Source organism: Canis aureus, chromosome 32, assembly GCF_053574225.1.
Source record: "Canis aureus isolate CA01 chromosome 32, VMU_Caureus_v.1.0, whole genome shotgun sequence".
NCBI classification, from domain to species: domain Eukaryota; kingdom Metazoa; phylum Chordata; class Mammalia; order Carnivora; family Canidae; genus Canis; species Canis aureus.
The window spans coordinates 10838199-10860628 of record NC_135642.1 but is presented as its reverse complement, the minus strand read 5'-3'; the positions used below and the strand labels follow the sequence as shown (position 1 = coordinate 10860628).

Sequence of the window (22430 nt, the reverse complement as noted above, 5' to 3'; positions counted from 1 at the left end):
GATAATAAGAATCATATAGGGCATCCCTGGGTGGCGCAGCGGTTTGGCGCCTGCCTTTGGCCCAAGGCGTGATCCTGGAGACCCGGGATCGAATCCCACGTCAGGCTCCCTGCATGGAGCCTGCTTCTCCCTCTGCCTCTCTCTCTCTCTCTCTCTCTCTCTCTGTGACTATAATGAATAAATAAATAAAATCTTAAAAAAAAAAAAAAGAATCATATATTTGGTCTTCCACCCTTTTGGTCTCAAAGTTCCTAAACCCTTGGAATTAATTTCCTGTGATGAGAGCAATAAAGGTATTTCTTGTTACGTTAATGAAGTGACTTCCTCAGGATGGGTGCTGGTTGCTAGGGAACCAACAGTAGGGATTAGAGGACTGGAACTTTCATCCTCGACCTCCCCCTTTACACACAACTTGGAGAGGGAGAGGAAAGGGATTGGAGACATATTTCAATCACCAGTGGCCAATCATGCCTAATGAATGGAGGTAATGAAGACTCCATAAATCCCAAAAAGGACAGAGGATTTAGGAGAGCTTCTAGGTTGGTGAACACGTGGAGATTTGCAGAGAGCAGGTTGGAGGGCATGGAAGTTCTGCACCCTCCCCCCTTATCTTGTACCTTGCCATAAGCAACTCTCCCATCTGGCTGTTCCTGAGTTACACCCTTTCACAATTACACCAGTTATCTGGTAAGTAAAATGTTTCTCTGAGTTCTGTGAGCCACTCTAGCAAATTAATCAAACCTGGGAGGGGTTTTTTGAAACTTCCCATCTATAGCTGGTGGGTCAGAAGTACAGGGGACAACCTGGACTTGATATTGGCATCTAAAGTGGGAAGAGACAGTCTCATAGGACTGAGCCCTTTACCTGTGGGATCTGATTCTTATCTCTAGGTAGATAGTGTCATGACTGAGTTAAATTTTAGGACACTCAGCTAGGGTCTGAGAATTGCTTGGTGGTGTATGGGGAAGACCCACACACTGGAATTAGTGACCAGAATGTTAGAAGAATACACAGAATTGATTGAACCTGAGAAGGATGCTAAAGAGATCTGGCATTCCAGAGAGGACAGCCTGAGGAAAGCCTTGGAGATGAGGGACTACCAGGTGTGGGTGTGAACTTGCAGTTGTGTTGGTGTGGATCAAGGGAAAAACAGACTGGGCCGGACTGTGGGGGCCTCCCCAGTGGGGAGCCACTCACGAATCCAGGTACTGTGTTCACATTATATAACTCCTGTTGGATTCTATTAACTTGACAACTTGTTTTTCACCATCCTGACCCTAAATCATTCTCAGCTGTTCTTAGAGTGACTTTGTCCCCATCTAGCATTGGATCTTGGGTTTGATTTGTTTACTCTATTTTGGTTTTTACTCTTATTTTTCTGAGAAATCTGTCTTGCCCTGGCATTATTCATTCCCACTCCTCTAGCCGAATCTTTCACAAGATCAGTTCCAGCTGGCCAATGCTGCCTCAGTCACTCAATTGTTCTCCTGATGCAGTGAGTCTTTTAAAATCCTCCTTATTTCCTTACCTTTAGGAGACTTAGGAGAGCAGGCACCTGAAAGTGAGCTCGTGGTCAAGTCACCTGCCCATTCTGGCTTTTGTGTCGTCCTCTTTAAAAAGAAAAGGAATATATATATATATATATATATATATATATATATATATATATCCTTTTGGGTTCTTTCTCAAGCTTATGCTTTATGAGCCAATAACCTCAACTGTCCACAAGCCATTCCCTCCCAACTATTTCCATGGAATAATTTCAGCTTTCCTGGAAGAATTTTCCTATGAAATTGACTGAAAATGGAGTTTGAAACAAATTGGATCTGCTAAGATGTCAACCAGCTTTGAGTTATGTTTCCAACTGAGATGAGGATAGAAGAAAAGACAGGAAGCATGCCTAGCTTCCCTCTTGCCAAAGGACCTCTTCCCAGAGATATTTTCAAAGATCAAGAGAAAATGATGGATAATAAAGCACAAAAAATGAGCTACAGGTGACCCTCAGCACCTGTTCCCTTCGTGAACTAGTCAAACCCTCTCCCTCTTCTCCACCTCTTGATCATCAGACTGGCCCTGTTTGATGCATCCTGTCAACAAAGCCAAGACCTTCCTTCTGGCCTGGTTCTCACTATACAGTTTGTAGCTTGGCAGGTTCCATTAGCCCATCTTTACAGGTGGTAAGTCTCATACAGGACTGCCTTGGGCCCCTTACTACCCTGATTCTGTCTTCTCTTTAGTACCAACTGCCTTCAGCATCTGTTTGGAAGGATTATGAGATATGAAAAGTGTTAACCAGCAAATTAGTAAACTCAAGCCTCAGGTGGCCTGTCAGGTACTAGAACTAACGTGAGCCCCTATATTGGGGAAAAATAGAGTCATGAAGATCACAGAGGGGAAGGATGCTAGGGGATTAGGGTAAGGAGTAAAGGTCACAAGTAAGAATTTTATTCCTCCTATATTGCTTTTATTATTGTGGTACTTCGTAAGGTTTTCTTTTTATTTTCTTTCTTTCTTTCTTTTTTTTTTTTTTTTTGGTGTTTACAGTAAGTGAACTTGACAATTATAAGAGTTAGCTCTGAAGAAAAATGTGCAGTTGAGATTAACTCAGAAAGATTCCTAAATATGGCACTTAAAGAAATAATGGGAGGCAGCCCGGGTGGCTCAGTGGTTTAGCGCCGCCTTCAGCCCAGGGCCTGATCCTGGAGACCCGGGATAGAGTCCCACGTCGGGCTCCCTGCATGGAGCCTGCTTCTCCCTCTGCCTGTGTCTCTGCCTCTTTCTCAATCTCTCTCTCTCTCTCTCTCTCATGAATAAATAAAATCTTTAAAAAAAGAAATAATGGGGAAAACCATGTGTGTGATTGTTGTCCAGGACCCTAGAAAGCTTGGAAATCTGCAGATACTTAGCAATAGCAGTATCAAGCTTCTTGAGAAGAATTTCCAGTCCTGAGGCTTAGCTGAAAGGGTGATTTAAGATGAAACTGGAAGGACAATAACCACAGGCTGGGGGTAAAGTGATAGCAGCTGGACAGTCAAGAAGGGATCTGTGGGAGGTGATACCTTTCATCTGAATTGGCTGTTTCTGCTCACTCTGAGAGGGAATTAAGAACACCCAGATGAAGTCTTTAGGTGTTACCAACCTGACACAGATACCAAGGAAGTCTTAAAAACACCAACCAGGAAGAAGAAAGGTCTTGGATTACGAGAGGATCCACAGGAATGTGGAATATGCTTCTCTAACTTTTTTTTTGTTTGCTTAAATCCTGCAGACTTTTTTTTTTTCTGTATTTGATGATTTAAGTGGCTTTTACAAATAACTGAAACAGATTCCAAAATCTTTCCAAACCTTGACTTCCTCTAAGTGTGACCAGTAAATATTTGTTAACTGGGTGTCCAGCTTGGTCCTTTTAGCCCACAGCATCTCCCATGTAAGATTTTTCCTTAATTTGATTAACAATTGTGTTTATCCTTTAGGCTCATCCGAATTTACCTTTTTACTAAGCCTTCCCTGCTCACTGCCATTTATGGCATTCTTATGATGGTGACTATGCCATCACCAGAGTAATTGGCACTGTGTTCTTAAATACTTAGCACTGGTGGTACAGAATACTTTCTCATTTAAGGGAAGCAGCTATTTTTCATGGTTCTTTTCATTGCAGTTAGGATTTGTTATGCTTTAGGTTTTCAAAGAACTATGCACTTGTCTTATCTGCCCCATACAAAAATGCTTCAAGGTAGATGGTGGTGTTAGGACTCCTTTGGTTGCAAGTGACAGAAGCCCAACTTATTGCAGCTTAGGAGTAGAAATGGAAATTTAGCTCACTCATAAACCAAAGGAAGAATCCAGGACAAATTAAATGAGCTCAGGGACTAGAATGAGATTTGATGCCTTCAATAGTTCATGCATCTGTGTCTCTCCTTCTTTTGTACACAACCAACAGTCTCTATCATTTCCTTTGGCTTATTCTAGGGTGGGGGGTAGATATTCTCTTCCAATGGCAAAAAGTATAAATCCTATAGCCCCAACAGAATCACAAAATTGGAATTAAGAATAGTTCTCCAAAGAAAGGCAAGTTCTGTGCCAAAAGGAAAATGGGAGCACAGGAATTGTACAGAAAACAAATCTCCACTTGGACAGGTTATAGTTGTTATTATCTTCTGAAAATCATGATGAAACTGAAGTTCAAAACAAGCTTCATTGCTACTCCATAGCCAATTCAAGGCAGAGAAATCATCTCCCAGAGTTCTCAGCAACTAATTTCAGGCCTTGCTCATAGCAAAATACTCAACAAAACTCAGTTTAGAGAAAGATGATTAAAGCTACCTGCCATCCCATGATTCCTTTCCAAATTGGGGTATTTAGAGCTATAAGAAAAATCACTAGGAAAAATGAAGCCATCACTGAATAATTACCATTAAATGTAATTTGAAAACCATTAAGATAACAATTATAACAGCAAAAACAAATATGACAATTATCAAGTGCTCGATATATGCTAGGAACCATTCTGAGGGATTTGTATGTGATAATCCAGTCACTCCTTACAACTCCGTGGGGTAGGTACCACATCCCCATTTTATGAAGGAGAAAACTGAGGCTTAGAGAAGTTGTCACGCCTGAAATCACACAGATAGCTGGTGGCAGGACAAAAATTCAGACCGCCAACTGTCGGACAATGAGTAGGCCTGGGCTCTTGTCCCTTTGCTATACACCTCTTAGAATAGGGCCCCAGAGGACTGGTTTCTATTACCAGGGCTGGATATTCCCACATAGCACTCAAGTCTCCCCCTTTGCTGACTTAAATTTTTACCATGCTTCTTCCCAAGTCATCTTTAGATGTGGAAGGAAATGAAATCTGTGGGAAAGATAGGTGATCAGTATATCAGGGATGCTTCCTGTAGGTAGGAATGCATGTTCCCAAAACATTTATGTCTACTCACTCTTGTTCCTTTGCCCAAGGCGGTATCTCTACTTGAATCTTGAATCTCTTCTTGAATCCCCCTGCCTGGCAAGATCTCACTCACTTTCAGATTCTACTAAAATATCTCCTTCTTGTCCTCTTCATATATTTATATATTTATAAATAATACTAATAATACATGTATATATATTCTGGCAAGACAGTGAGGGTGTCCAGGGCAGGGGCTTTTGGTATTCAGTTTTCCAGTGTCCAGCACAGAGCCTGATACATAGAAGGTACTTAATGAATACATGGATACATGAATGAAATGTAGAAAGCACACTGAGATTATTCACTTGTTTGATTGAAGGATCCTCAATGGATTCCAAAGGGATTCCAATTCATCGTTTGTTGCTTAGAGGTGTATCTAAGACTGAAGTTCTGGGAAGGAAACCAGTGGTCGGGGCAGTGGGGGGGGATTAAAAGAAACCGTCTGTATAAAGTCCCAAGCATTGTTATGTCTGGAATGCCGAAGAAAAAGAAAGAATAAACATAAGTTAAGCCATGTAACTAGCAAGATGCTATAATCAAATTATTTTGGTCACTGCCTCTCAGTCCTAAGGATAGGAGTCAACAAAGAAGATAATCTGACCTGTGTCAAACACAGAAGAATTCTGGTGGGTGTGTTTCTCCTCAGCAGTGTACACAGTAACTCATTAGCTCCCTTGTGGGTGTAGACCATATAATTGTTTTTACTTTCCCTGACCTTTTCACTCAAGCATGCAGAACCAGATACTTCCCATACCTGCATGATGCAATTCTGCATGATCACCATAGAGCATGCTCAATAATGAGCTTCAACTTTGCACACCCAGGAATGTGAAAACTGTCACTATCTCCAAATGTGGGAGTCTAATGTGCTTTCTGGGAAGTTAACAGAAATAATAGTCCTCAAATTGTAAACCTCGAAGACTTTTGGAAACAAAGTGCCCTCACTTATCCTACTCACAGAAAAACTTTACCTGAGATATCAGATGTCTTTCCATTAGCCTGTGACTAATGAAAAGCAAGCTAGTCAGGAATATTCCTGGCATACCTTAGAGAAGTTTAGTCTGTGCTGGTAACAAGAGTAACTTTTTTGATAAGAATGATCCAGCATTGTTGCACCCATTCAAAATGAAATATGTAAAATAATCTCTAAGTTTGGGGGGTGGAGCAAGATGACAGAGGAGTAGGGTCCCCAAGTCACCTGTTCACACCAACTTACCTAGATAACTTTCAAATAATCCTGAAAACCTACGAATTCAACCTGAGATTTAAAGAGAGAACAGCTAGAATGCTACAGAGAAAAGAGTTTATGCTTCTAACAAGTACAACTTGTTTTTAGCCACTCTGTATTGGGCAAAATAACTAGAAAGAACTCCCCCACAAAAGAAAGTATCAGACACAGTACTCTCTGCCACAGAGTTACGGAATTTGGATTACAATGCGATGTCAGAAAGCCAATTCAGAGGCACAATTATAAAGCTACTGGTGGCTCTGGAAAAAAGCATAAAGGATTCAAGAGACTTCATGACTCCAGAATTTAGATCTAAGCTTAGATCTAGATCTAAGCAGAATTTAGATCTAAGATTAAACATCAACTAAATGAGATGCAATCCAAACTGGAGGTCCTAATGTCAAGGGTTAACGAGGTAGAATAAAGAGTGAGTGACATAGAAGGCAAGTTGATGGCAAGGAAGGAAGCAAAGGAAAAAAGAGAAAACCAATTAAAAGACCATGAGGAAAGGTTAAGGGAAATAAGTGACAGCCTCAGAAGGAAAAATCTACGTTTGATTGGGGTTCCAGAGAACACCTGAGAGGGACAGAGGACCAGAAAGCATATTTGAACAAATCATAGCTGAGAACTTCCCTAATTTGAGGAGGGAAATAGGGATTCAGATCCAGGAGACAGAGATCTCCCCCCTAAAATCAATAAAAACTGTTCAACACCTCGACATTTAACAGTGACACTTGCAAATTCCAAAGATACACAGAAAATCCTTAAAGCAGCAAGAGACAAGAGATCCCTAACTTATATGGGGAGAAATATTAGATTAACAACAGACCTCTCCACAGAGACCTGACAGGCCAGAAAGGGCTGGCAGGATATATTCAGGGTCCTAAATGAGAAGAACATGCAGCCAAGAATACTTTATCCAGCAAGTCTCTCATTCAGAATAGAAGGAGAGATAAAGAGCTTCCAAAATAAGCAGAAACTGAAAGAATATGTGACCACCAAACCAGCTCTGCAAGAAATATTAACGGAGACTCTGTAAAAGAAAGAGGGAGCCCAAAGAAACCATCCACAAAAACAGGGACTGAATAGGAATTTAGTGTCATCATATTACCTATCTTTCAATAGTTCCTCTGAACGTGAATGAGCTAAATGATCCCATCAAAAGGTGGAGGGTTTCAGACTGGATAAAAAAGCAAGACCCATCTATTTGCTGTCTACAAGAGACTAACTTGAGACCTAAGGACACCTACAGCCTGAAAATGAAAGGTTGGAGAACCATTTACCATTCAAATAGTCCTCAAAAGAAAGCTCATATCAATAAATTACAGTTTATACCAAAGACTGTAGTAAGAGATGAAGAGACACTATATCATACTTAGGTCGTCTTGTTGGATAGACTCTTTAACAATCATGAATACTTATGCCCCTAATGTGGGAGCTGCTAAGTATATCAATCAATAACCAAAGTAAAGATAAACTTAGATAATAATACACTAATACTGAGAGAGTTCAGGATGGCACTTTCTGCAAATGACAGATATTTTAAGCAGAACATCACCAAAGAAACAAGGGCCTTAAATGATACACTGGACCAGATGGATTTCACAGATAGTTATAGAACTTTCCATCTGAACACAACTGAATACATATTCTTCTCAAGTGAACATTGTACTTTCTCCAGAATAGACCACATAGTGGGTCACAAATCAGGTCTCAACCAATACCAAAAGATTGGGATTGTCCCCTGAATATTTTCAGACCACAATGCTTTGAAACTAGAACTCAATCAGAAGAAGAAATTTGGAAGAAACTCAAGATGTGGAAGTTAAAGCATCCTACTACAAGATGAATGGGTCAACCAGTAAATTAGAGAAGAATTAAAAAGATTCATGGAAACTAATGAAAATGAAGTTACAACTGTTCAAAATATTTGTGACATAACAAAAGCGGTCCTAAGAGGGAAATACATCATAATACAAACCTCCCTCAAAAAATTGAAAAAAACTCAAATACACAAGCTAACCTCGCACCTAAAGGAATTGGAGAAAGAACAGCAATTAAAGCCTACACCAGGCTGAAGAAGATAGTTAATAAAGATTTGAGCAGAACTCAATGAGAGACCAGAAGAACTGTAGAACAGATAAAAAACATGAGGAGTTGGTTCTTTGAAAGAATTAATAAGATAGATAAACCATTAGCCAGCCTTATTAAAATGAAAAAAGACTAAAATTAATAAAATCAAAAATGAAAAAGGAGAGATCACCACCAATACCAAGGAAATACAAATGATTTTAAAAATATATGAGCAGCTATATGCCAATAAATTAGGCAATCTAGAAGAAATGGATGCATTTCTAGAAAAAACAAACTACCAAAACTGGAACAGGAAGAAATAGAAAACCTGAACAGGCCAATAATTGGTGAGGAAATTGAAGCAATCATCAAACACCTCCCAAGATACAAAAGTCCAGGGCCAGATATCTTCCCAAGGGAATTCTATCAAACATTTAAAGAAGAAACAATACCTATTCTACTAAAGCTGTTCTGAAAGATAGAAAGGGATGGAATACTTCCAAACTCGTTCTATGAGGCCAGCATCACCTTAATTCCAAAACCAAAGACCCCACCAAAAAGGAGAATCATAGACCAATATCACTGCTGAACACAGATGCAAAAATTCTCAACAAGGTACTAGCCAATAGGATCCAACAGTACATTAAGAAGATTATTCACCAAGTGGGCTTTATCCCCGGGATGCAACACTGGTTCAACACACATAAAGCAATCAACGTGATAGATCATACCAACAAGAGAAAAAACAAGAACCATATGATCCTCTCAATAGGTGCTGAGAAAGCATTTGACAAAATACAGCATCCATTCCTGATCAAAACTCTTCAGAGTGTAGGGATAGAGGGAACATTCCTCAGCATCTTAAAAGCCATCTACGAAAAGCCCACAGCCAACGTCATTCTCCATGGGGAAGCACTGGGAGCCTTACCCCTAAGATCAAGAACAAGACAGGGATGTTCACTCTCACCACTGCTATTCAACATAGTACTAGAAGTCCTAGCCTCAGCAATCAGACAACAAAAAGAAATCAAAGGCATTCAAATTGGCAAAGAAGAAGTCAAACTCTCCCTCTTTGCAGATGACATGATACTGTACATAGAAAACCCACAAGACTCCACCCCAAGATTGCTAGAACTCATACAGCAATTCGGCAGTGTGGCAGGATACAAAATCAATGCCCAGAAATCAATGGTATTTCTCTACACTAACAATGAGACTGAAGAAAGAGAAATTAAGGAGTCAATCCCATTTACAATTGTACCCCAAAGCATAAGATACCTAGGAATAAACCTAACCAAAGAGGTAAAGGATCTATACCCTAAAAACTATAGAACACTTCTGAAAGAAATTGAGGAAGACACAAAGAGATGGAAAAATATTCCATACTCCTGGATTTGAAGAATTAATATTGTGAAAATGTCAATGCTACCCAGGGCAATTTACACGTTTAATGCAATCCCTATCAAAATATCATGGAGTTTCTTCAGAGAGTTGGAACAAATTATTTTAAGATTTGTGTGGAATCAGAAAAGACCCTGAATAGCCAGGCGAATATTGAAAAAGAAAACCAGAGCCGGGGGCATCACAATGCCGGATTTCAAGTTGTACTACAAAGTTGTGGTCATCAAGACAGTGTGGTACTGGCACAAAAACAGACACATAGATCCATGGAACAGAATAGAAAACTCAGAAATGGGCCCTCAACTCTATGGTCAACTAATATTCGACAAAGCAGGAAAGACTCTCCACTGGAAAAAGGACAGTCTCTTCAATAAATGGTGCTGGGAAAATTGAACAGCCACGTGCAGAAGAATGAAACTAGACTATTCTCTTAAACCATACACAATGATAAACTCAAAATGGATGAATGATATAAATGTCAGACAAGACTCCATCAAAATCCTAGAGGAGAACACAGGCAACACTCTTTTTGAACTCGGCCATAGCAACTTCTTGCAAGATACATCCATGAAGGCAAGGGAAACAAAAGCAAAAATGAACTATTGGGACTTCATCAAGATAAGCTTTTGCACAGCAAAGGATACAGTCAACAAAACTAAAAGACAACCTACAGAATGGGAGAAGATAATTGCAAGTGACGTATCAGATAAAGGGCTAGTTTCCAAGATCTATAAAGAACTTATTAAACTCAACAGCAAAGAAACAAACAATCCAATCATGAAATGAACAGAAGACACAAACAGAAATTTCACCAAAGAAGACATAGACATGCCAACAAGCACATGAGAGAATGTTCCACATCACTTGCCATCAGGGAAATACAAATAAAAGCCACAATGAGACACCACCTCACACCAGTGAGAATGGGGAAAATGAACAAAACAGGAAACAACAAATGTTGGGAGAGAATGTGGAGAAAGGGGAACCCTCCTGCACTGTTGGTGGAATGTGAACTGGTGCAGCCACTCTGGAAAACTGTGTGGAGGTTCCTCAAAGAGTTAAAACTAGAACTGCCCTATGACCCAGCAATTGCACTGCTGGGGATTTACCCCAAAGATTCAGATGCAATAAAACGCCGGGACACCTGCACCCCAATGTTTCTAGCAGCAATGTCCACAATAGCCAAACTGTGGAAGGAGCCTCGGTGTCCATTGAAAGATGAATGGATAAAGAGGCTGTGGTCTATGTATACAATGGAAATTTACTCAGCCATTAGAAACAAAAAATATGGGACACCTGAGTGGCTCAGCAATTGAGTGTCTGCCTCCAGCCCAAGGCGTGATCCTGCAGTCCCGGAATGGAGTCCCACATCAGACTCCCTGCATGGACCCTGCTTCTCTCTCTGCTTGTGTCTCTGCCTCTCTCTCTTTCTGTGTGTGTCTTTCATGAAGAAAGAAAGAAAAGGAAGGAAGGAAGGGAGGGAGGAAGGAAGGAAGGAAGGGAAGGAAGGAAGGAAAGGAAGGAAGGAAAGGAAGGAAGGACAAATACCCACCATTTGTTTCAACGTGGATGGAACTGGAAGGTATTATGCTGAGTGAAGTAAGTTAATCAGAGAAAGACAAGCATTATATGGTCTCATTCATTTGGGGAATATAAAAAATAGTGAAAGGGAATGAAGGGGAAAGGAGAGAAAATGAGTGGGAAATATCAGTTAGGGTGACAGACCATGAGAGACTCCTAACTCTGGGAAATGAACAAGGGGTGGTATAAAGGGAGGTGGGTGGGGGATGGGGTGACTGGATGATGGGCACTGAGGGGGGCACTTGACCGGATGAGCACTGGGTGTTATGCTATATGTTGGCAAATCGAACTCCAATAAAAAAACATACAAATAATAATAATCTCTAAATTTGTTAGACTTCCTAATACATTTGTAGAGCACAAATTGGGAATGGTTCATTAAAAGATAGGGTAAATTCTCATTAAATTACTCCCTAAGATGCCATATTTCTGTCCTTTTGGAGAATCTGCATAATGGAAATGTGCTAGAATTCAAAAAGCTTAGGAAAATCAAGCTATAGTTGCTTGAAAGGAGAAAAACCACCTTGGCAGTTTCAAGAAGTTCCTGGGCAGGGAGAAGGGGTGGGGAATGGATAAAAATGATGAGCCCAGTTGTTGAGAAAGGGAAGCAAAGGAAGTAAAGGTCTACCAGTATTCACTATCCAACTCTGTAGGGAACGTATAACTGCATTTTTAGCATTAGGCTTGGAATACCCCGGTTTCTCTTCAGGCTTCAGATCTCCCAAATCTTTTGCCATTTGACATTAGGCCTAGCCATGCAATGTGCTTTAGCTAAAGATAAATGAGCAGAAGTGTCATGTGTTCTCTCCAGGCAGCAGTTTTAAAAGCAAGTATATATTTAGCATTTTCCCACCTTTGGAACCATGGAAGTCTGTGTTTGGCTTAACTTCCACAAGCTAGATCTCAAGTGGTTACAATGAGCAGTCTTTTTGCCAGTCGTGTGACCTGTCGTGTGACAGGAAGTATAGGTTGTTGTTTTAATCTTCTGAGATATAGGGGGTCAAGATTTAGCATAATGTGGCCTATCCAGTCTACAAGAGACTAGGGAATCTGTTTGTTTTGAGAAGCATGGCTTATGAATCTAACTGGGGAAAGCTGGATTCTAACTCAGCAGTATTCCTATAATTCTTCTACCTCTACACCAGTCGTATCCTGAATTTGCTGGCACAATAAAGGATTTTGTAAAGTCATTGCAGTGTCTCAAGCTGAATGATGACTGACAACAGAGAAGAGGGTCCAGTAAGGACAGTAGAGTAAAGCTGGACCCATTGCCTGTCCAGGCAAAACCCCTGGACTTCAAAAGTAGGGAATACTAGTGTTTAGTCTAATGTCTAGAGGCCACACATCCTCATTTAGATGTTGCTCTTGGCATTTCCACCCTATCCTCACTCCTATTCCATACCCAGTGTCCTGCCTGTCTCATGTCCAAGGGTACCTGATACGGCTCAGCAGGTAAATCTGCTCAACTAATCGTATATACGTGAGAGTATATGTGTGCCTGAGTGTGTGCAGCAAGCATACTCAAATATTCATAAAGTACTTGCTAGATAGAGGGAACAATATTCTATACTCTTCTCCCTATAGATGTTTTCTAAATGATTCAGCTTGCACCAGGTAGCATTAATATGGCTGAACACCCAGTGGTGGATACCTGTTAGACTTGGGGTCATGGTTACAGCTGCTACCAGGGTTCACACCAGTGGCTCACAACAGCTGCCTATGTCATGCAGGAAGAAGGTCAAGGCTGTAACTCCTATACCATTTCAGTGTACACTATCCAACAAAGAGCAGGGACAACTTACCAGGCAAGGTAAGTGGCATTGGAAATTTCTAAGTCCAGTGTTCTAAACAAGGAGTAAAAAACTAGTCAGTCAATAGAATACAGAGGCCACAGCTGAAAACCACCTGCCAATGGATCCCACCTATATATTTTCCTTCTCATCTTCACTTTTATGTGGAGCCCACCTGTATGTGACAACCCCAGAACATTAGTGTTACGATGCTCACTGGCCCAATCTCCTCTTTTTATTGAGGAAGAAGTTGAAGCTCAGAGAGGTTACATGGTATGTGGACTCCAGCTGGCCACTCAGTCCACAGGGCTTTGGGAGAAGCCTAGCACCAGACAAGCTGGTGGCTGATTTATATATAAGGAGACCAGCCTTTGAAGCTGCATCTTGACAGGGAGGACTGTGCTCCATTTTCTCTGGCCTTTTCATCAGCAGAGCCAACCATCAGCCTTTCATCATGCTCCTGTTTACTTTGTATTTCGCTAAATGCCCTCTATGGCACTGGCAGAGGCTATTTTGGTAGCTTCTGGACTCAGGAAATGTTTTGTTTGGGTCCCACCTTGTGTTCAGGGTGTCTGGGGACTGTTGAAATTGTTTGAATTTGAGAGAGAAAAGAAACCAAGGGTCAAACAAAGAGATAGTTACAGATCTGGCTTGAAGTCTCTCGCCCATGTACACCTCTCTCTGCTCCTTCTTTCCTCCCTGCAGTAGAACTCTGCACCAGCCACTGAAATGGCTCTGGAAGTAGAAGCCTGCTTCTGGAAAGAAGGCTATGAATCCTGGAAATAAAGTTCATGCTCTAGAGAGTCGCCATGATATCAGAGTTCCATCCATTTTTGCCGCCTTAAATCAGAGAGCCCTGAGGAAATATCTATGTCTACCACAAATTATAATATAGCCATAAAGTCTTTTCTGTAATAAGTAATTTTCCATGAAAACAACACTTCTTAGTCTTCCAGGACATAGCTGAAACATGACTTAGATTGCAGTGGGTTTTTCAATGCATTTTTTTTTAAGATGGAAAGAAGACTTCAAATTCCCTAAGCATGATGCATTTTTAATTTTACAGGGTTTAATTTCTCAGCAGAAACCAATCTTAGGTAAGGGAGCTTATTCCCAGAGAAGCCTTTCTGACTTTCCCTTGAAGGCTAAAGGTTGATTTATGAACTGTCCAGATGTTTAGAAAGAGTCTTTAGACAGAGAAAAGGAGCCAATCATTCTCCTTTTTTCCTGGGGACAAGATGCATTTGCATCCAAATTGGAACTGAAAAATCAAGATTAAACATTAGGAAATCTATTCTTATGAAAAGTATAAATTAAAATTGATTTCCTGTGTTGGGGGACATTAGAAAATACCTTTCTATACTACATGCAATTTAGAGATCTTTAATCTGAATTAGTTCAGATGGAGTCTTGCATAAAGGCAAGGGTATGCATTAGATACCCGATCCCAAAAACTCCTACTACTCTAATTCCAGATCACATATAAAAATAGTAGAAATCAAGAATCCAGCATAGAAGAAGGAAACCTCACTGAAGTAGGACCAAAAAGACCAGTTCTCATCTAGTCAATAAGAAACATGGATTCGGGCACCTGGGTGGCTCAGTGGTTGAGTGTCTGCCTTCAGCTCAAGTCATGGTCCCGGGGTCCTGGGGTCGAGCCCTGCTTCAGGTTCCCTGTGGGGAGCCTGCTTCTCCCTCTGCCTATGTGTCTGCCTCTCTATGTCTCATGAATAAATGAATAAAATCTTAAATTAAAAGAAACATGGATTCCTCTAGGGAAATCCTAATCCTGTATTAGCAGGCATGAAAACAACTGTACGTCATCAGAGCTCTTGGATGACCAGGTGTCCTGTCAATGAGCAATATTTTGAAAGCACCTTTTTTTCTGAGTAATAAGTCTCAACTGTATGCTTAAAATATTTAGTAAATCACGTTATGAACAGATGTGTTATCATCCAAGCTTTGTTGTTCCATTTCTAGAGCACAAGCAAAGTCAATTCGGTATTTCTTAAGGGCCCTAGGATTTTTATAGTAGTAAATGAGCATTGGCTTCAACCTAAAGTACCAACTGCATTAGCCCCTAACAAGAGGGTCAATCTGTCCTTTGAAGCCAGGCATTGGCATCTCCTCTCTAGCTATGAGAGTCCTAGATGGCATCTTCTTCAAATAGAAGGTTGTTTCAATCACAATGAAAGACTTGTTGAGTTGACCCACCATCATTAGTGATCTTAGCTAGCTCTTCTGGATAACTTGCTGCAGCTTCTACATCAGCACTTGCTGTTTCACCTTGCACTTTATATTATGAAGACAACTTCTTACCTTAAGCCACATGAACTAACTTCTGCTAGCTTCACACTTTTCTTCTGCAGTTTCCTTACCTCTCACCTTCATGAAACAGAAGAGAATTAGGACCTTGCCCCCCCGGGTTAGGCTTTGACTTGGGGAATTATTGTGGCTGGTATGATCCTTTGTCCAGACCAGTCAAATTTTCTCTATATCAGCAGTACAATTGTTTCACTTTCCTGTCATCTGTGTGTTCGATGTAGGAGCACTTTTCGTCTTTAAAAACTTTTCCTTTGCATTCATGACTTGGCTACTTGATGCAAGAGCCCTAGCTTTCAACCTATCTTGGCTTTCAACATGCCTTCCTCACTAACCTTAATCATTTGTAGCTTTTGACTTTAAAATGAGAGACATGTGACTCCTCCTTTCACTTGAACATGTAGAGGCTGTTGCAGGTTACTTAACTGACCTATTTTTAATATTGCTTTGTCTCAGGGACTAGAGAGGCCCAAGAAGAGGAACAGCCAGTCAGCAGTGCAGTCAAAACACACAATGTGTCTCAATTAAGTTCCTCATTTTTTATGGGTGCAGTTCGTGGCACCCAAAATAATTACAATAGTGACATCAAAGATCACTGATCACAGATTGCCAAAATAAATATAATAATGATTTTAAAAAACTGGACTCTTCCAAGAATTACCAAAATGTGACAGAGACACAAGGTTACTGAATGCTATTGGAAAAAGAGTGCTGATAGACTGGCTCGACACAGTGTTGCTGCAAACTTTCAGTCTCTAAAAAAAAAATGCAAGTATCTGTGAAACAATAAAGCAAAGCACAGTAAAATAAGGTATAGTGTATATTGTATGTCAACTATACTTCAATTTTAAAATGTTGACTAGCTTGGTTATAGCTCAGTTTTTTTTTTTTTTATGCCCGGTGTAATATTTATCGTGTGATACCCTGTTATGCAAATATACTGAGTGACAAGTATCTAAAGAGACTCTTGTAAGGAAATAACTGGACTTTTTGGAGGAGCTGGTTGGTCCTCTGGGCAATGATGAAATTGGCAGGTAGCTAAAGTCCACCAATGGCCCTGTCTGCATTCAATTCAAGGGTTCACATATGGGTCTAGAGTGAGTACTCCTTTAGATCTGAAATTATTTGGTGTCACTTAAAATGTTACTAAGTTCTGAAGAAAATTATCATAAGTTTTTTTAATAAGTTATCTTAGAAAACAATAAAATAGTTGAAGCATGAGTCATTTAAAAGAACTGAGATGAAGACCCTTCTCTTTGAGAATCAAGACATGTAGTCTTGTTAGTGAGATGGTTCTTCCAAGAGCATCTCTACTGGGACCAGGAGACAGGGTATGGCCAGGCAAGAGAGCAGCATCACTGTTGTCCATGGGATGGGGAAGCTGAGTTCTACAACCAGAAGCATTAACAGGTACTAAGGAGTTACCAGGTGTTAAATCCCTGACAGAGGGAGGAAAAGGGAGAAAATAGAGGTTTTCTCATTAGACTGTGCCTAGAACATACATAGTAAGTGCTTGGTAAATATTTCCTGAATGAATGTGAGTAAAACCCAACATGGAGTAGGACGCCTGGGTGGCTCAGGGTTGAGCATCTGCCTTCAGCCCAGGGCGTGATCCTGGAATTCTGGGATCAAGTCCCACATTGGGCTGTCTGCATGGATCCTGCTTCTCCCTCTACCTATGTCTCTGCCTCTCTCTCTGTGTGTGTCTCTCATGAATAAAATAAAATCTTAAAAAAAAAAAATCCAGTGTAGGAGTGTGGGGAAGAACAACATCAAACCATCATCTTACAGGTTTGGGGGGAAGCAGATTGATTTTTTTCAGAAGAGGCTAACAAAGATGACACAGAGTCGGATGTCTCGATCTAGGTTAGATATTAATGGTGTCAGTAGACGTTCTGGGATCTGGTAGAGCCAGGCTGCCCGTTGCTCTGCAGGAGCTCTGGTCTAACAAGGACTCCATGCGAATTGTCACTGCATCAGTAGGCAGTCCAGGGTGGGCTGCCTCCTTGGCACAGGCCAAAAATGTGCTTATAATACTTCGGAGACAAAAAAATAAAAATCAACTTGAATTTCTCAAGCATGAAGCACTTTTATTCAAGTGAAAGTGATTCCACTGCTTTAGGGCAGTGGTTCTGGGATATTAAAAGAAGGTAAGAATTGGGCAGCCCAGGTGGCTCAGCGGTTTAGTGCCTACCTTCGGCCCATGGTGTGATCCTGGAGACCCGGGATCGAGTCCCACGTCAGGCTCCCTGCATAGAGCCTGCTTCTATCTGCCTGTGTCTCTGCCTCTCTCTCTGTGTTTCAAATGAATAAATAAATAAAATCTTAAAAAAAAATAAAAGGATAAGAATTCTCTTGAATCCCTAGTATTGACATAAATTGTATTTAGGACAATGTTACTAGAATAGGTATGTACTATTATAAAACTAGGAACAAACTTATATTATTATAAATCTTACATACTTATACAACCAAATTTAATTTCAAAGTAAATTCAGGCACATTGAATTTGGCATGTCTGTACTTTGTTACTATGTGTTTTATAATGACATAATTTTCCCACTACTTTCCTCTATTTTAACTTCCAAAAACCTTTGTACAGCACCCTGGGAAGTTGTCAGGTCTTCATTTGTTTGTAATACATCATTTACAAGTTATATCCACTTGTCTTTTCCCTTTGATCTATGGTAATTGATGTAGCCCATAGTGTCAGATCAAATATCAATTTATTAAATAACTTAAGACACTAAAGTTTTATTCTATAAACCTATCTTTTAATTACAAATGCCCAATATGAGTTTTTTACTGTCTACTGAGTAAAGTAATTCAGCATGAAGAAAAAAAATGGTAGTTTGGGGTCAAAATGACATTTAGTAGCAATCAGAAATGTTTATCCATACATTGAAGGTTTGATGCTACAACTCAAGCGATCTCTTGGCACCAAAATGGCTATAAATACAATTTATACAATTTATACAATTTATACTAAATACAATTTAGTTCTTTATATGTTAATATTAATTTTTAATTTTTTAAGTATTTACTGAGGACATATTTAAGATAGAGAAAACAGTATAACCGACTTATATATCTACTAAAAAATTGTAAGACAATAATAATTTGCAATTTTTTGCTTCAGATATCTTTTTAGTTTAGTTTTTAAATCTGTCTACAGTAAAACACTTTTTGTACAATTCTATGCTTTTTAACATATGCATAGATTTGCATAACTACCACTAGGAAAAATTGGTTTCACCACCTTCCAAAATTCCCTTGTGCTACTCTGTGTGGCCACACCTCCACCCTACCTCCATGTGGGCTACTACTGATCTGTTCTCTGTCTTGATAGTTTCACTTTTTCCAGAATGTCATGTATATGAAATCCTAGAATAGGTGACCTTTGTTTTATTTTTTTTGATTGAAGTATCACTGATAAACAATATGTTATTAATTTCATGTGTACAACATAGTGCTTCAAAATTTGTATGCATTGCAGACTGGTCACCATCTAGTTACCATCTATCATCATACAAATTTAACACAATATTGATTATATTTGCCATGTTATACTTTGTATCCCCATGACTTAAATAATTTATAGCTAGACATTTGTGCCTCTTAATCCCCATCACCAATTTCACCCATCCCCCCAACCCCTTCCTGACGGCAACCACCAATTTACTCTGTTTTTAGCAGTGTATTTCTGTTTTGTCATTTTTTTTGTAGTAGTAGTAGTTCATTTGCTTTCCAGATTCCACGTATAAGTGAAATTATATGGCATTTGTCTCTGACTCATTTCACTTAGCATAATACCCTCTAGGTCCATCCATGTTGTTGCAGATGCAAAGATTTCTTTCTTCTTTATAACCAAATACGTATGTGTGTATGTATATATCCATTTACACACATGAGATATACATACATATATGTATACATATATACATACATGTGATACACAAATATGCCCCACATCTTCTTTATCCATTCATCTATTGATGGACACTTAAATTTCTTCTATACCTTGACTATTTTAAATAATGCTTCAAGGAACATGAGGGGTGCATTATCTTTTTAAATTAATGTTTTCATTCTCTTCAGATATATACTAAGAAGTAGAATTTCTTGATCATATGGTAATTTTACTTACTTTTTAAAGGAACTTCTGTTTTCTTTAGTGGCTGCACCAAATTACATTCCCATCAGCAGGGCATGAAGGTTCCCTCTTTTCTATTCCTCACCAGCACTTGTTATCTCTTGTCTTCTTGTTACTAGCCATTCTTACAGGTGTGAGGTGGTATCACTTTGTGGTTCTAATTGGTATTTCCCTGATGATGAGTGACATTAAACATCTTTTCATGTGTCTGCCGACTACCTTTATGTCTTCTTTGGAAAAATGTCTCATTCAGATCCTCTCCCCATTTTTTCATTGGATTGTTAGATTTTTTGGTATTGAGTTGTAGGAGTTCTTTATATTTTGGATATTAAGCCCTTAATGGATTTATCATGTACAGATATCTTCTCACATTCATGGGTTGCTTTTTCATTTGGTTGATGGTTTCCCTTGCTGTACAAAAGCTTTTTAGTTTGATCTAATCCCAATTGTTTATTTTTGCTTTTGTTGCCCTTGCCTAAGGAAACAGATCAAAAACAAAATACCTTAAAGACCAGATTTCAAGAGTTTACTGCCTATATTTTTTAGGAATTTTTTTGTTTCAGGCTTATATTTTGTCTTTAATCCATTCTGGGTGTATTTTTGTGTATGGTCCGGTTTCATTCTTTAGCACATAGCTGTCCAATTTTCCCAATGCCAATTATTGAAGAGACTATTCTTACCTTATTGTCTATTCTTGCCTCCTTTGTTGCAGATTAACTGACCATGTAAGTGTGGGTTTATTTCTGGGCTCTCTATTCTGTTCCATTGATCTATGTGTTTGTGCACCGATCTCATACTGATCTGATTATTACAGCTTTCTGGTATATATCTTGAAATCTGGGATTGTGATACTTCCAGTTTTTTTCTTCTTTTTCAAGATTGCTTTGATTACTTGGAATCTTCTGTAGTTCCACACAAATTTTAGGATTGTTTGTTCTAGTTCTATGAACAATGTTATTGGTATTTTGATAGGAATCACACTGAATCTGTAGATTGCTCTGGATAATAATGGACATTTGAACAATATTCTTCCAGTCTATAAGTATGGTATATCATTCCAAGCTATTTCAATTTCATTTGCCCGACCTTCAAATGGCAATTATTCCTTAATTCCATTCATCCTTCCCAACCTCAAAAATGCCTCACTTAATAGACAAAACACACAACAGAGTTTCTCTACTGAACACTAATCAATCAATCAGTTAGTCAAAATAGCTACCTGTAAAAAAGGAACCAGTAGGCACTGGTGAGAAATATTTGCATAACACTTTACTATTTCCCTTTTGGAGACTCAGAGTACTTTTTTTTTTTTTTTCTCATTGCTATCTAGTAGAGGTTGAAAACCTTTTAAAAAATCTACTGGAAATTAATAATACTGTTTCTAGTAAAGTTTTCACTCTTCAAAGAAAAGAAAAAAACAGAGCATTGTATCTTATAATAGACAAGGAAACATGTTGTGAAATGCCATATGATGGGTTTTACCTAAAATTTCCATATACTTTTGTAAGTCACTAAGTGCTACTTTTTCAATGAGAGAAAAAAGTCAGTTTCTCCAGCAATACATTCTCATTTCATATTCTAACCCCAAAAAGGGGAAAACAGCATCTATATAGAGGCTCAAGACCAGAAATCTATTACTTCAATAACTGGGTCCACAGGTCTCTCTAACTGACTTTTCAAACCCTCTATCATCAGGTTGGCTACAGTTCTAGTGTATTTTGGCCCAGTCTACTGGCTTTGGCTCAGCTCATGCTGACACATATGGAGGGGGCTGAATTCAATATTGGGGTAGACAATTTATGAGTACTTATAATTGTACACCACCCACGTGCAATTAAACCTGAAAAGAAGCTATGGATATCCTCTACTGCAATGTGAAAATCCCCATCCTCCCCACACCTCACTTTTTCCAGATTACCTTTTCCAAGGCATGAGTGCTCACAGTGTGGAGCCAGAGAACGGGAAGCCATTTTTCATAGCCTGAAACGTTCCTTTGATTTCAGCTCTATGGTGAGCAAGATTTATCCCCATGGGTCCTTCCCCTCCCACCCCACATCACAGTGAGTTTTCACACAGAACTACAAAAAGCTGAAAAACTTACCATTCACCAGCCACTGAACAATGAGAAGGCACAACTGTCCGTATCAGCACGCACATTTTAAAATTTGGCCTTGCATTGAAGAAAAAAAAAACAAAACAGTATGAGGAGGAAATGCCATTGCATAGACCTACCAGGGACAAGCTTTCCATTCCCTACTCTGTTGCTTTAGGTTTCTTCCAATTTCCATTTCACCAAATGGGTCTCTTGACATATCACCTCTCTATTCGTCAGCATGACTCTGAGTAGAATGATGGTAGCTTGTTGGGCCAGAGTGGATTGACAGACATCAGGTCAACAATCCTGGAAGCAGAGGAAAAGAACTGAGATTAAAAAGAAGAAGACCTGGCCAAAGGAAAAAATAAAGTGAATCTAGAAGAAAGCCTCAGAGCAAAGGTGTCCTGTTGTACAGAGGCCAAAGGGAGTTGAGAAATTGCTCAGATGCAGAAAGCTAAAGAGCCCAGTCATTTCAACAGAACTTTCCCCAGCAGAAGATCTAGAGCAGCAGAGCAAGGGATGTGGAATTTTTCCCAAAGAGGCTTTAGGTAGTAATAGTTAGACTTATATTATGATACTCCCAGAAATTTGACCTAAAACTAAGAGGAATCTAGCAAAACCTCACTGAGTTTTCACAAGTTTCTAAGTGCAAGATAGTTTGAGGAAGGGACAAGCCAGTGCTGCGAAAACCAAGTTGTGCTTGAGATTAAAACTCATAGAGCTAACTATAGGGAAATGCTGTAAAACTGTACTTCACTTATTACTTATCTTGTTTAACCCTCATCCTTATTCATTTAATAATTATTTGTTGAGTTTCTACCACAGTTCTCACAGTA

The 22430-nt window shown here is 39.4% G+C and overlaps 1 long non-coding RNA gene across 3 annotated transcripts in view; it reads left to right on the top strand.

Moving 5' to 3' along the window:
• Positions 1-210: 210 nt before the first annotated feature.
• Positions 211-22430, top strand: part of LOC144302981 (uncharacterized) — a 70141-nt gene continuing 47921 nt past the window's right edge. For 2 of the 3 annotated variants that reach the window (XR_013370026.1, XR_013370024.1), the window contains exon 1: positions 211-687. This is a non-coding gene — a long non-coding RNA (uncharacterized LOC144302981). Of the gene's footprint in view, positions 688-776; positions 1206-22430 lie in introns of those variants that run through there. The other variant, XR_013370025.1, reaches the window with a different exon arrangement.